The 11,669-nt window shown below is 50.1% G+C and overlaps 1 long non-coding RNA gene across 1 annotated transcript; it reads right to left on the bottom strand.

Moving 5' to 3' along the window:
• Nucleotides 1–2,001: 2,001 nt before the first annotated feature.
• On the bottom strand, nt 2,002–4,207 carry LOC122374331. The gene is made up of 2 exons (XR_006255198.1): nt 4,070–4,207; nt 2,002–2,183 (listed from the first exon to the last, which is right to left on the bottom strand). It is a non-coding gene; the product is annotated as an uncharacterized LOC122374331 (long non-coding RNA).
• Between the last annotated feature and the right edge of the window lie 7,462 nt (nt 4,208–11,669).

Genomic DNA, 11,669 nt, shown 5'->3' with positions numbered 1-11,669 from the left:
CATACAGAAAAGACTTACCGCTAGTATTTTATATTTGCATCGGAAAGGGCACGCATTGCCGGCAAAATTTACTTTGTACCTTTAACTATTGGCATTGGTAGCCTTCTTGTTATGTTTCGGCAATTACATAGCTTTGTATATATGTTTAAACTAGTGAAAACGAATACCTTCACTGAAATACTTTCGTGAACCTGTGCTGTGTAATAGCTTGGTAATAGCCACTTGTCGGCAATCGCAGCGCAGCATTGCCCGTCGTTATTTATTATTGGCGGCTATTGCAAGCATTTGCAAGGCTATACAATGGTATCCGCAAAAGCAGGATACCATTGTATACCTACATTCGTTTGGACAACACTATTCGACCGCCACCCTTGCAGCCATTCTATAACTCAGGAACTACTGGACCGATCGGAACGAACGAAACACCATTCGAATCAGGAGGTACGATTTTATCAGCCGTTTCGAAGCTCGTGACCCCAGGTGACCTCGGTGACCTCAAGAGGTCAACTCGGCATTGACGCCTATTGCAGCCATTCTATAACTCAGGAACTACTGGGCCGATCGCGACGAAAACACCACCAGTCGAATCAGCGTATGCAATTTCATCAGCCGTTTCGAATATGGTGACCTCAAGTGACCTCGGTGACCTCAAAAGGTCAACTTTACGTTTTCGCCTATTGCAGCCATTCTATAACTCAGGAACTACTGGGCCGATCGTGACGAAAACACCACCAGTCGAATCAGCGTATGCGATTTCATCAGCCGTTTCGAATATGGTGACCTCAGGTGACCTCGGTGACCTTGGGAGGTCACATGACCGTTGTGGCCTATGGCAGCCATTCTATAACTCAGGAACTACTGGGCCGATCGTGACGAAAACACCACCAGTCGATTCAGCGTATGCGATTTCATCAGCCGTTTCGAATATGGTGACCTCAGGTGACCTCGGTGACCTTGGGAGGTCACATGACCAATGTGGCCTATTGCAGCCATTCTATAACTCAGGAACTACTGGGCCGATCGTGACGAAAACACCACCAGTCGAATCAGCGTATGCGATTTCATCAGTCGTTTCGAATATGGTGACCTAAGGTGACCTCGGTGACCTTGGGAGGTCACATGACCAATGCGGCCTATGGCAGCCATTCTATAACTCAGGAACTACTGGGCCGATCGTGACGAAAACACCACCAGTCGATTCAGCGTATGCGATTTCATCAGCCGTTTCGAATATGGTGACCTCAGGTGACCTCGGTGACCTTGGGAGGTCACGTGACCAATGTGGCCTATTGCAGCCATTCTATAACTCAGGAACTACTGGGCCGATCGTGACGAAAACACCACCAGTCGAATCAGCGTATGCGATTTCATCAGCCGTTTCGAATATGGTGACCTCAGGTGACCTCGGTGACCTTGGGAGGTCACATCCCAGCAAACATGCCCACATGGTTCCCATATGGGGCCCACATGGGCCCCCCACCTCTTACATATGGGTCCCGCGTGGGCCACTCATGTGGGCCCCACATGGGAATGGCAGTGGGTGACACGTGGGACCCATATGGGCCAGCCCACGTAGGCCCCATATGGGACCCATGCGGCGCCCACATGGGACCCATATGGGCCAGCCCACACTGACCCCATATGGGACCCATTTGCCACCCACCTGGGAGTCCACATGGGACCCATTTGCCACCCACATGGGACCCATTTGCCACCCACATGGGACCCATTCGCCACCCGCATGGGCTACCCCACACTGGCCCCACATGGGACCCACTCGCCACTCAGCACCCGCCCTGTCCTACAATGCCTGCCCCACCCGGCCCCATATACGCCACCCACCTGAATCTATGTAAACCCAATCCACGTTACGCTCCCATTTGAAAGTGTCCCTCCCAGCCTGACGTTCAGCGGTGCTCTCGCACTGTCCGTCAATGTGCGATGTCATGCGAGACGAAATATGCTTCCTTCCAGCACTTTATTCCCATAAAAACAACATACATCAGGCACAGTCCTGTATTTCTTTCTGCGCTCATCGAGACACAGTCACTGGGCGGGCGGACGGCCTCGCCCCCGGTCTGATCGCTGGCCGTCACGGTCGCGGCAGTTTGTCAGCCACTTGCCGACGGCCTTTTCGAGATCCTTTTCTTGGCAGGTCACCGTCGGGTTCAGGTTGACAGCGTCTGTGAAATAAATAGGGCACACTCATGGGTGGAGAACCTGCCCCGGCCACCCCGGCCGTGGCCGGGGTAACTTTCAGCCTACCCCGGCGCGGCCGGGGTAACTTTTCTACTCTTGTAAATCCTAAAAGCTGTCTCCATACGAGAAAAGAAAACTCACGCTCTTCGAATGTTGACTTCCATGGGCGTAATATTGCAAATCAGGTAGGTATTTACCATTTACTTAACTTGCCATAATCTCCAACCCGAAGACCCGCGTGTGGTCGCCAATGCCAAGATTGCTCTCACATCCTGTTCAGTTTCGAAATTTTGGCGCGCCTTCGGCGCACTTTTTCAAAACTACTGTTTGACCTCATTGCCTTCAACTGACCTGCCACCAACCGCAACCACACCCGTTTATGAGCGTACCCGTCAGGGTGCTCATAAACACCGAGCGGCCATCATGCTTCGAACTCGGACTGTTGTAACCGGGCCGCGTGCTCTCGCCACGCGGAATCCAACGCTCTAGCAACTGAGCTACGAGACCGGGACCGGTCGATATTCCTGGATCGACTCCTTGTTTGTATTATAAGAGCCGTCCAACATTGAAAAAGGCTACGCCCGTGGATGTCAGTGACCTATTTTAGTGCTTTGCTTGGTTCGATCTGTCAATTTCTCTGTAAAGCTTCTACTATGGTGAGTTGTCTTTTCGTAGCTATTTTGAGACACAATAAAAAGCTGAAAACGCAACATTTAGGTACTCAAAATGGCATATGGTTTGGTTTGGGTTCGGTGTGAAATTGGAAGTTTAAGTAAAAAGAAACAATAATTTAAAAGGAAATTGCCTTTTCGATCATTCCAAAAATGTTATGAATAATACGGTGTCGGATACAACGCTCATCCTTGAGCAAACACAGCATCCTATTCCATTCGTCAGAATAGGGGTTTGATGATGACCGTTGAGAACAACGTGAGTATATCGTCTTCCCGCGACTATCGGTCGCCGGCCGGGGTAACTTTTTCAAACATTCTCCACCCATGGGCACACTAAGAAAGCCACAATGTAAGCACATTATCTGATAAGCGTTAAATGGACAGTCATTATAAAAAAAAAATTGGAAGCCAGGGAGCCTCCTTATTTTACTACCGTTGCTGAATTTCCATGAATCAAAAATGGATAGTTTGAGGACCAAAATCGGGGAAACATTTTGCAAGAGCTTTTTGAACGAACCGTCACTATCAACTTGTTAACTTTTTTGCGAAGTGAAAAGTCCTGGGAAATACCTACCGAGTATTTAATGGAAGTGAACGTTGAGGATAATGTGGGAAAAATGTGTTGACTTTATAAAGTTTAAAGAAAAGATCCAGGAAAGTTTTGTTATTGGAGGCCAATTCGAAACGGCGCACACATTGAAACATTGAGGATATTGATGCGATTATTGCGATTATTGATGCGACACATTGAAACATTGAGGATATTGATGCGATTCAAAGCGTGCACACATTTCGTACATTGAGGGGCGATAGCGGGAGAACGGTGTCGAACTTCGAGAATCGGTCTTCAGCTCCTTGAACAGAAAGGTGGGGCCTACGAAATATCAAATTTCAACATGACATTGTCCCTTTAACTAATATTCGAAACAAACATTAAATGTTTCCCGTAATTTTCGCAGCCACTTCAAACGGAGGACCAGAGACCGACTTTGGCTAGTTTTGATACAGACGGTGCGGAACGAGGAGCGCGATGTTTACTCATTAAATCGAATATCAACGCTGGTGTCAAACCATTTGTGACTGATGTCACGCATGGAACCTTTATTATGCTTTTCTAATTGACAAATTACTTATTTGAATGACCCATTCCCATGGTCGAACAGATTGGTGTGACCACCAAACTGTAAGGTACTCACGGAAGATCACCCGGAACAGCTTGGTCTTCCCAAGGCCGACCTTCCCGTGGCTTAATAAGGCTTTATTGGACACGCACACCACTCAGAGTCTGAACGCCAACTGGCCCGCCCAGACGCCGCAGCCCCGACAGCCGACCGGCCCGTCGGCCGGTCACCGCCCCGGGCGGTGCAGAGGCGGCCCCAGGCCCCGTCCGGTGGGCCGAGCTCCGCCGGCGGGTCGCCCGCGCAGGGGCGGGCTCAGGCGACACAATCATACGACACAATCACAACATTGGCTATCCAATATCAGCCGTAGCTGGTCTCACAAACATCAACTATGCGACTTCCTCACGTCGTCGAAGTGTATTTTGGAGGCATGAGACTAAACAGCGAGTTCTTGTTTCTTGTAATATCATACACATTGGACAGTGAAAAAATAAATAATGGGTTGCCCACATCCAGCCCACCTACACCCCACTACATGGGCTGCCCACGCAGTGCCCATTTTAAGCCCACCATACAGGAACACCGCGTGAATGCCTGTGTTCACCAAAATTCCTGGATATGCCCTCGTACATGGTGCAAGCAATCTCATTATCAATCATTATGCCTGCCAAAAAATGTGGGCAGCCCATGTGGGGCCCACATATTTGCCCATCTCTAGCCCATGGCCCACCTAGCCCACCATGCCCATCAACTGCCCATGTGGGGCCCACATGGGCATGCTGGCTGGGCGTTTGCCCATTTGGGCCCCATGTGGGCCCCGGAAGGGTGTGCCCAGCTTGCTGGTGCCCAGTCTGCCCACATGCTGCCCGCATCCAGCCCAGATAGGTGTCGGGTCAGTTAACAAAGTTTTGTAGTAAAGTTTGCCCATTTGGGCCCCATGTGGGCCCCGGATGGGTGTGCCCAGCTTGCTGGTGCCCAGTCTGCCCACATGCTGCCCGCATCCAGCCCAGATAGGTGTCGGGCCAGCTACCAAAATTTTGTAGTAAAGGAAATGTTCATATCCCAGCAAACATGCCCACATGGTTCCCATATGGGGCCCACATGCCCCCCCCCCCCCACCTCTTCCATATGAGCCCCACATGGGAATACCAGTGGGTGACACGTGGGAACCACATGGGCCAGCCCACGTAGGCCCCATATGGGACCCACGCGGCGCCCACATGGGACCCATATGGGCCAGCCTACATTGACCCCATATGGCATCATGTATGAATTTGATATACTTGGAGTCCAAAATACACATGAACAACAGCCACCTTTTTTGCTTTAGTATGCACTTGGAGTAACTTAAATGGGGCCCACATGGGTGATCCATATGGGACCCACATGGGATGCCCATCTCCAGCCCACATGCGTTTGGCCCACCTGGCCCATTTTTATCCCATATGGGGCCCATATGGGTAGCCCATCTGTAGCCCATGTCCCATGTGGGCCCATCTGGCCCATGTTCACCCCATATGGGACCCATGTGGGCATGTTTGCTGGGATGACCAATGCGGCCTATGGCAGCCATTCTATAACTCAGGAACTACTGGGCCGATCGTGACGAAAACACCACCAGTCGAATCAGCGTATGCGATGTCATCAGCCGTTTCGAATATGGTGACCTCAGGTGACCTCGGTAACCTTGGGAGGTCACATGACCGTTGTGGCCCATGGCAGCCATTCTATAACTCAGGAACTGCTGGGCCGATCGTGACGAAAACACCACCAGTCGATTCAGCGTATGCGATTTCATCAGCCGTTTCGAATATGGTGACCTCAGGTGACCTCGGTGACCTTGGGAGGTCACATGACCGTTGTGGCCTATGGCAGCCATTCTATAACTCAGGAACTACTGGGCCGATCGTGACGAAAACACCACCAGTCGATTCAGCGTATGCGATTTCATCAGCCGTTTCGAATATGGTGACCTCAGGTGACCTCGGTAACCTTGGGAGGTCACGTGACCGTTGTGGCCTATTGCAGCCATTCTATAACTCAGGAACTACTGGGCCGATCGTGACGAAAACACCACCAGTCGAATCAGCGTATGGGATTTCATCAGCCGTTTCGAATATGGTGACCTCAGGTGACCTTGGTGACCTTGGGAGGTCACATGACCGTTGTGGCCTATGGCAGCCATTCTATAACTCAGGAACTACTGGGCCGATCGTAACGAAAACACCACCAGTCGATTCAGCGTATGCGATTTCATCAGCCGTTTCGAATATGGTGACCTCAGGTGACCTCGGTAACCTTGGGAGGTCACGTGACCGTTGTGGCCTATTGCAGCCATTCTATAACTCAGGAATTACTGGACCGATCGTGACGAAAACACCATCAGTCGAATCAGCGTATGCGATTTCATCGGCCGTTTCGAATATGGTGACCTCAGGTGACCTCGGTGACCTTGGGAGGTCACATGACCGTTGTGGCCTATGGCAGCCATTCTATAACTCAGGAACTACTGGGCCGATCGTGACGAAAACACCACCAGTCGAATCAGCGTATGCGATGTCATCAGTCGTTTCGAATATGGTGACCTCAGGTGACCTCGGTAACCTTGGGAGGTCACATGACCGTTGTGGCCCATGGCAGCCATTCCTCCCAAGGTCACCGAGGTTACCTGAGGTCACCATATTCGAAACGGCTGATGAAATCGCATACGCTGATTCGACTGGTGGTGTTTTCGTCACGATCGGTCAAGTAGTTCCTGAGTTATAGATTGGCTGCAATAGGCCACATTGGTCATGTGACCTCCCAAGGTCACCGAGGTCACCTGAGGTCACCATATTCGAAACGGTAGATGAAATCGCATACGCTGAATCGACTGGTGGCGTTTTCGTCACGATCGGTCAAGTAGTTCCTGAGTTATAGATTGGCTGCAATAGGCCACATTGGTCATGTGACCTCCCAAGGTCACCGAGGTCACCTGAGGTCACCATATTCGAAACGGTAGATGAAATCGCATACGCTGAATCGACTGGTGGCGTTTTCGTCACGATCGGCCCGGTAGTTCCTGAGTTATAGATTGGCTGCAATAGGCCACATTGGTCATGTGACCTCCCAAGGTTACCGAGGTCACCTGAGGTCACCATATTCGAAACGGCTGATGAAATCGCATACGCTGATTCGACTGGTGGTGTTTTCGTCACGATCGGTCAAGTAGTTCCTGAGTTATAGATTGGCTGCAATAGGCCACATTGGTCATGTGACCTCCCAAGGTCACCGAGGTCACCTGAGGTCACCATATTCGAAACGGCTGATGAAATCGCATACGCTGATTCGACTGCTGGTGTTTTCGTCACGATCGGTCAAGTAGTTCCTGAGTTATAGATTGGCTGCAATAGGCCACATTGGTCATGTGACCTCCCAAGGTCACCGAGGTCACCTGAGGTCACCATATTCGAAACGGTAGATGAAATCGCATACGCTGAATCGACTGGTGGCGTTTTCGTCACGATCGGCCCAGTAGTTCCTGAGTTATAGAATGGCTGCCATAGGCCACATTGGTCATGTGACCTCCCAAGGTCACCGAGGTCACCTGAGGTCACCATATTCGAAACGGCTGATGAAATCGCATACGCTGAATCGACTGGTGGCGTTTTCGTCACGATCGGCCCGGTAGTTCCTGAGTTATAGAATGGCTGCCATAGGCCACATTGGTCATGTGACCTCCCAAGGTCACCGAGGTCACCTGAGGTCACCATATTCGAAACGGCTGATGAAATCGCATACGCTGAATCGACTGGTGGTGTTTTCGTCACGATCGGTCCAGTAGTTCCTGAGTTATAGAATGGCTGCAATAGGCCATATTGGTCATGTGACCTCCCAAGGTCACCGAGGTCACCTGAGGTCACCATATTCGAAACGGCTGATGAAATCGCATACGCTGAATCGACTGGTGGCGTTTTCGTCACGATCGGCCCAGTAGTTCCTGAGTTATAGAATGGCTGCCATAGGCCACATTGGTCATGTGACCTCCCAGGGTCACCGAGGTCACCTGAGGTCACCATATTCGAAACGGCTGATGAAATCGCATACGTTGATTCGACTGGTGGTGTTTTCGTCACGATCGGCCCAGTAGTTCCTGAGTTATAGGATGGCTGCCATAGACCACAACGGTCACGTGACCTCCCAAGGTCACCGAGGTCACCTGAGGTCACCATATTCGAAACGGCTGATGAAATCACATGCGCTGATTCGACTGGTGGTGTTTTCGTCACGATCGGCCCAGTAGTTCCTGAGTTATAGAATGGCTGCCATAGGCCACAACGGTCCTGTGACCTCCCAAGGTCACCGAGGTCACCTGAGGTCACCATATTCGAAACGGCTGATGAAATCGCATACGCTGATTCGACTGGTGGTGTTTTCGTCACGATCGGTCCAGTACTTCCTGAGTTATAGAATGGCTGCAATAGGCCACATTGGTCATGTGACCTCCCAAGGTCACCGAGGTCACCTGAGGTCACCATATTCGAAACGGCTGATAAAATCGCATACGCTGAATCGACTGGTGGCGTTTTCGTCACGATCGGCCCAGAAGTTCCTGAGTTATAGAATGGCTGCCATAGGCCACATTGGTCATGTGACCTCCCAAGGTCACCGAGGTCACCTGAGGTCACCATATTCGAAACGGCTGATGAAATCGCATACGCTGAATCGACTGGTGGCGTTTTCGTCACGATCGGCCCAGTAGTTCCTGAGTTATAGAATGACTGCAATAGGCGAAAACGTAAAGTTGACCTTTTGAGGTCACCGAGGTCACGTGAGGTCACCATATTCGAAACGGCTGATGAAATCGCATACGCTGATTCGACTGGTGGTGTTTTCGTCACGATCGGCCCAGTAGTTCCTGAGTTATAGAATGGCTGCAATAGGCCACATTGGTCATGTGACCTCCCAAGGTCACCGAGGTCACCTGAGGTCACCATATTCGAAACGACTGATGAAATCGCATACGCTGAATCGACTGGTGGTGTTTTCGTCACGATCGGTCCAGTAGTTCCGGAGTTATAGAATGGCTGCCATAGGCCACAACGGTCATGTGACCTCCCAAGGTCACCGAGGTCACCTGAGGTCACCATATTCGAAACGTCTGATGAAATCGCATACGCTGAATCGACTGGTGGCGTTTTCGTCACGATCGGCCCAGTAATTCCTGAGTTATAGAATGGCTGCCATAGGCCACATTGGTCATGTGACCTCCCAGGGTCACCGAGGTCACCTGAGGTCACCATATTCGAAACGGCTGATGAAATCGCATACGCTGATTCGACTGGTGATGTTTTCGTCACGATCGGCCCAGTAGTTCCTGAGTTATAGAATGGCTGCCATAGGCCACAACGGTCACGTGACCTCCCAAGGTCACCGAGGTCACCTGAGGTCACCATATTCGAAACAGCTGATGAAATCGCATACGCTGATTCGACTGGTGGTGTTTTCGTCACGATCGGCCCAGTAGTTCCGGAGTTATAGAATGGCTGCCATAGGCCACAACGGTCACGTGACCCCCCAAGGTCACCGAGGTCACCTGAGGTCACCATATTCGAAACGGCTGATAAAATCGCATACGTTGAATCGACTGGTGGTGTTTTCGTCACGATCGGCCCAGTAGTTCCTGAGTTATAGAATGGCTGCCATAGGCCACAACGGTCATGTGACCTCCCAAGGTCACTGAGGTCACCTGAGGTCACCATATTCGAAACGGCTGATGAAATCACATACGCTGATTCGACTGGTGGTGTTTTCGTCACGATCGGCCCAGTAGTTCCTGAGTTATAGAATGGCTGCAATAGGCGAAAACGTAAAGTTGACCTTTTGAGGTCACCGAGGTCATTTGAGGTCACCATATTCGAAACGGCTGATGAAATTGCATACGCTGATTCGACTGGTGGTGTTTTCGTCGCGATCAGCCCAGTAGTTCCTGAGTTATAGAATGGCTGCAATAGGCGTCAATGCCGAGTTGACCTCTTGAGGTCACCGAGGTCACCTGGGGTCACGAGCTTCGAAACGGCCTATAAAATCGTACCTCCTGATTCGAATGGTGTTTCGTTCGTTCCGATCGGTCCAGTAGTTCCTGAGTTATAGAATGGCTGCAAGGGTGGCGGTCGAATAGTGTTGTCCCATTCGTTTCGGGTTTGCGAAGACCAAAGACGAGTTACAGAAAAGCCGTACTGCAGCTTACATGTCCGCTCATAGATGGCGCTGGCGGAGAACGCCTGATGGTAGGCTGTCCCGCATTACGTCCCACCAACCGCGATCAAAATGGGCCGTTTGTGGTAAGGCATATATGTTGATGGTGTGGAGCTAAGGGCGTTGCAGAAAGCTGGCTCGTACATTCTCCAAAGGATTCTGTTAGGGCCCACCACCCGGCCCCGTGATAAGAGGAGACAAAAATCATTGTTGTCGCTTAGATATCTGATATCTGAATCTCATATCAGATTCAGTCGCATGGATGGACACGGATGGATATCAATGATCGATGTCCTCAGTCCTGATCTATGGTCAAGTCAATACTTATGGCTGTTACCACTGGCGAATCCAGGAGAGAGTTGGGGCCGTTGCCGCTCTCAGAGCGTTGAAAATTAACATACTTTTGCCGTCTCCCTCGCAAAGAAAAAGAAATAGTTGAAAATTGCTTTGTACGCACAACGCAATAAGATGCGGAATCAAGTCTTTTTTCTATATACAGGGTGTTCACTAAAAATTGAGACAAAGTTTAGCAGGCTGTATCTTCGGTAAAAATGTACCGATTTCAACAAACGAGGCATTGTTGTAATGCACATTGCATCTGCTGCAAACCGTAGAGCGTCAACAGATTTGCCTGATTCCCGTAGGTCATTTTTCGGACATTTTCTTGTAAGTGTTTTCACAAGGTCTGGCACCAGCGGACCGTGAATTTGGCCAATTCATGGCGGTAATGAGCAGCCAGTTGATATTTTGTATCAAATTTAAAGACACCAATATACGTAATAGCCTTCGGCAAATCACATTAGATACTCATTTGTTAATTTCAGTCGTGGCAAATGGCTTATCGGGCCTTGTTTCAATCATGCAATTTTTACATCGGCCGGAGCCCCCAAGGCGCCCCTTGATTAGTGTGCTGGCGCGAGGTCGGACCAGAAGATCACCTTCTGGTTACATATGTTGTTCTGCATGAACCTCGAGTGCTAAATAATACACTTGACTCAGAAAGTATCATATTGTAAAGGACCGGCCTGGAGGAATAAAGTCGAACTGATGATATGCTCTGAAATAACACACGTACCACGGCATCCAGCGTTAGCTTGGATGCTAAATGGACGTTAGCTCTTGTATCATTGATAACATCACTACAGAACACTCCATTGTCTAGTTAATTGTCGCCCTTTGACAAAAACATGATTTTTCTTCCTTAAATAGATCGGTCTTTTTCTGCAATTTGTGGCCCTTGCTTGACCATTGTTTATTTACTTCTCTTGCCTTATGTTGTTCCCAGTCGCTTCGAGAAATCTTTTACGCTGGTTGTAACTCATCCTAGCCTCAGGTGTGATATATGTTCTTCGCTTAGGCACAGTTAATACCTTACTGATCGGCAGCATTGCATCGTGAGGTGCCAAAAAGCCCCTCCACGTGCATTTTCGGGGCCCCG

The sequence above is a fragment of the Amphibalanus amphitrite genome, unplaced genomic scaffold (genome assembly GCF_019059575.1).
Source record: "Amphibalanus amphitrite isolate SeventyFive unplaced genomic scaffold, NRLGWU_Aamphi_draft 001640F_arrow, whole genome shotgun sequence".
Taxonomy (NCBI): Eukaryota; Metazoa; Arthropoda; class Thecostraca; order Balanomorpha; family Balanidae; genus Amphibalanus; species Amphibalanus amphitrite.
Note: the sequence above shows the minus strand (reverse complement) of the source record. Positions and strands in the feature narration are given on the sequence as shown.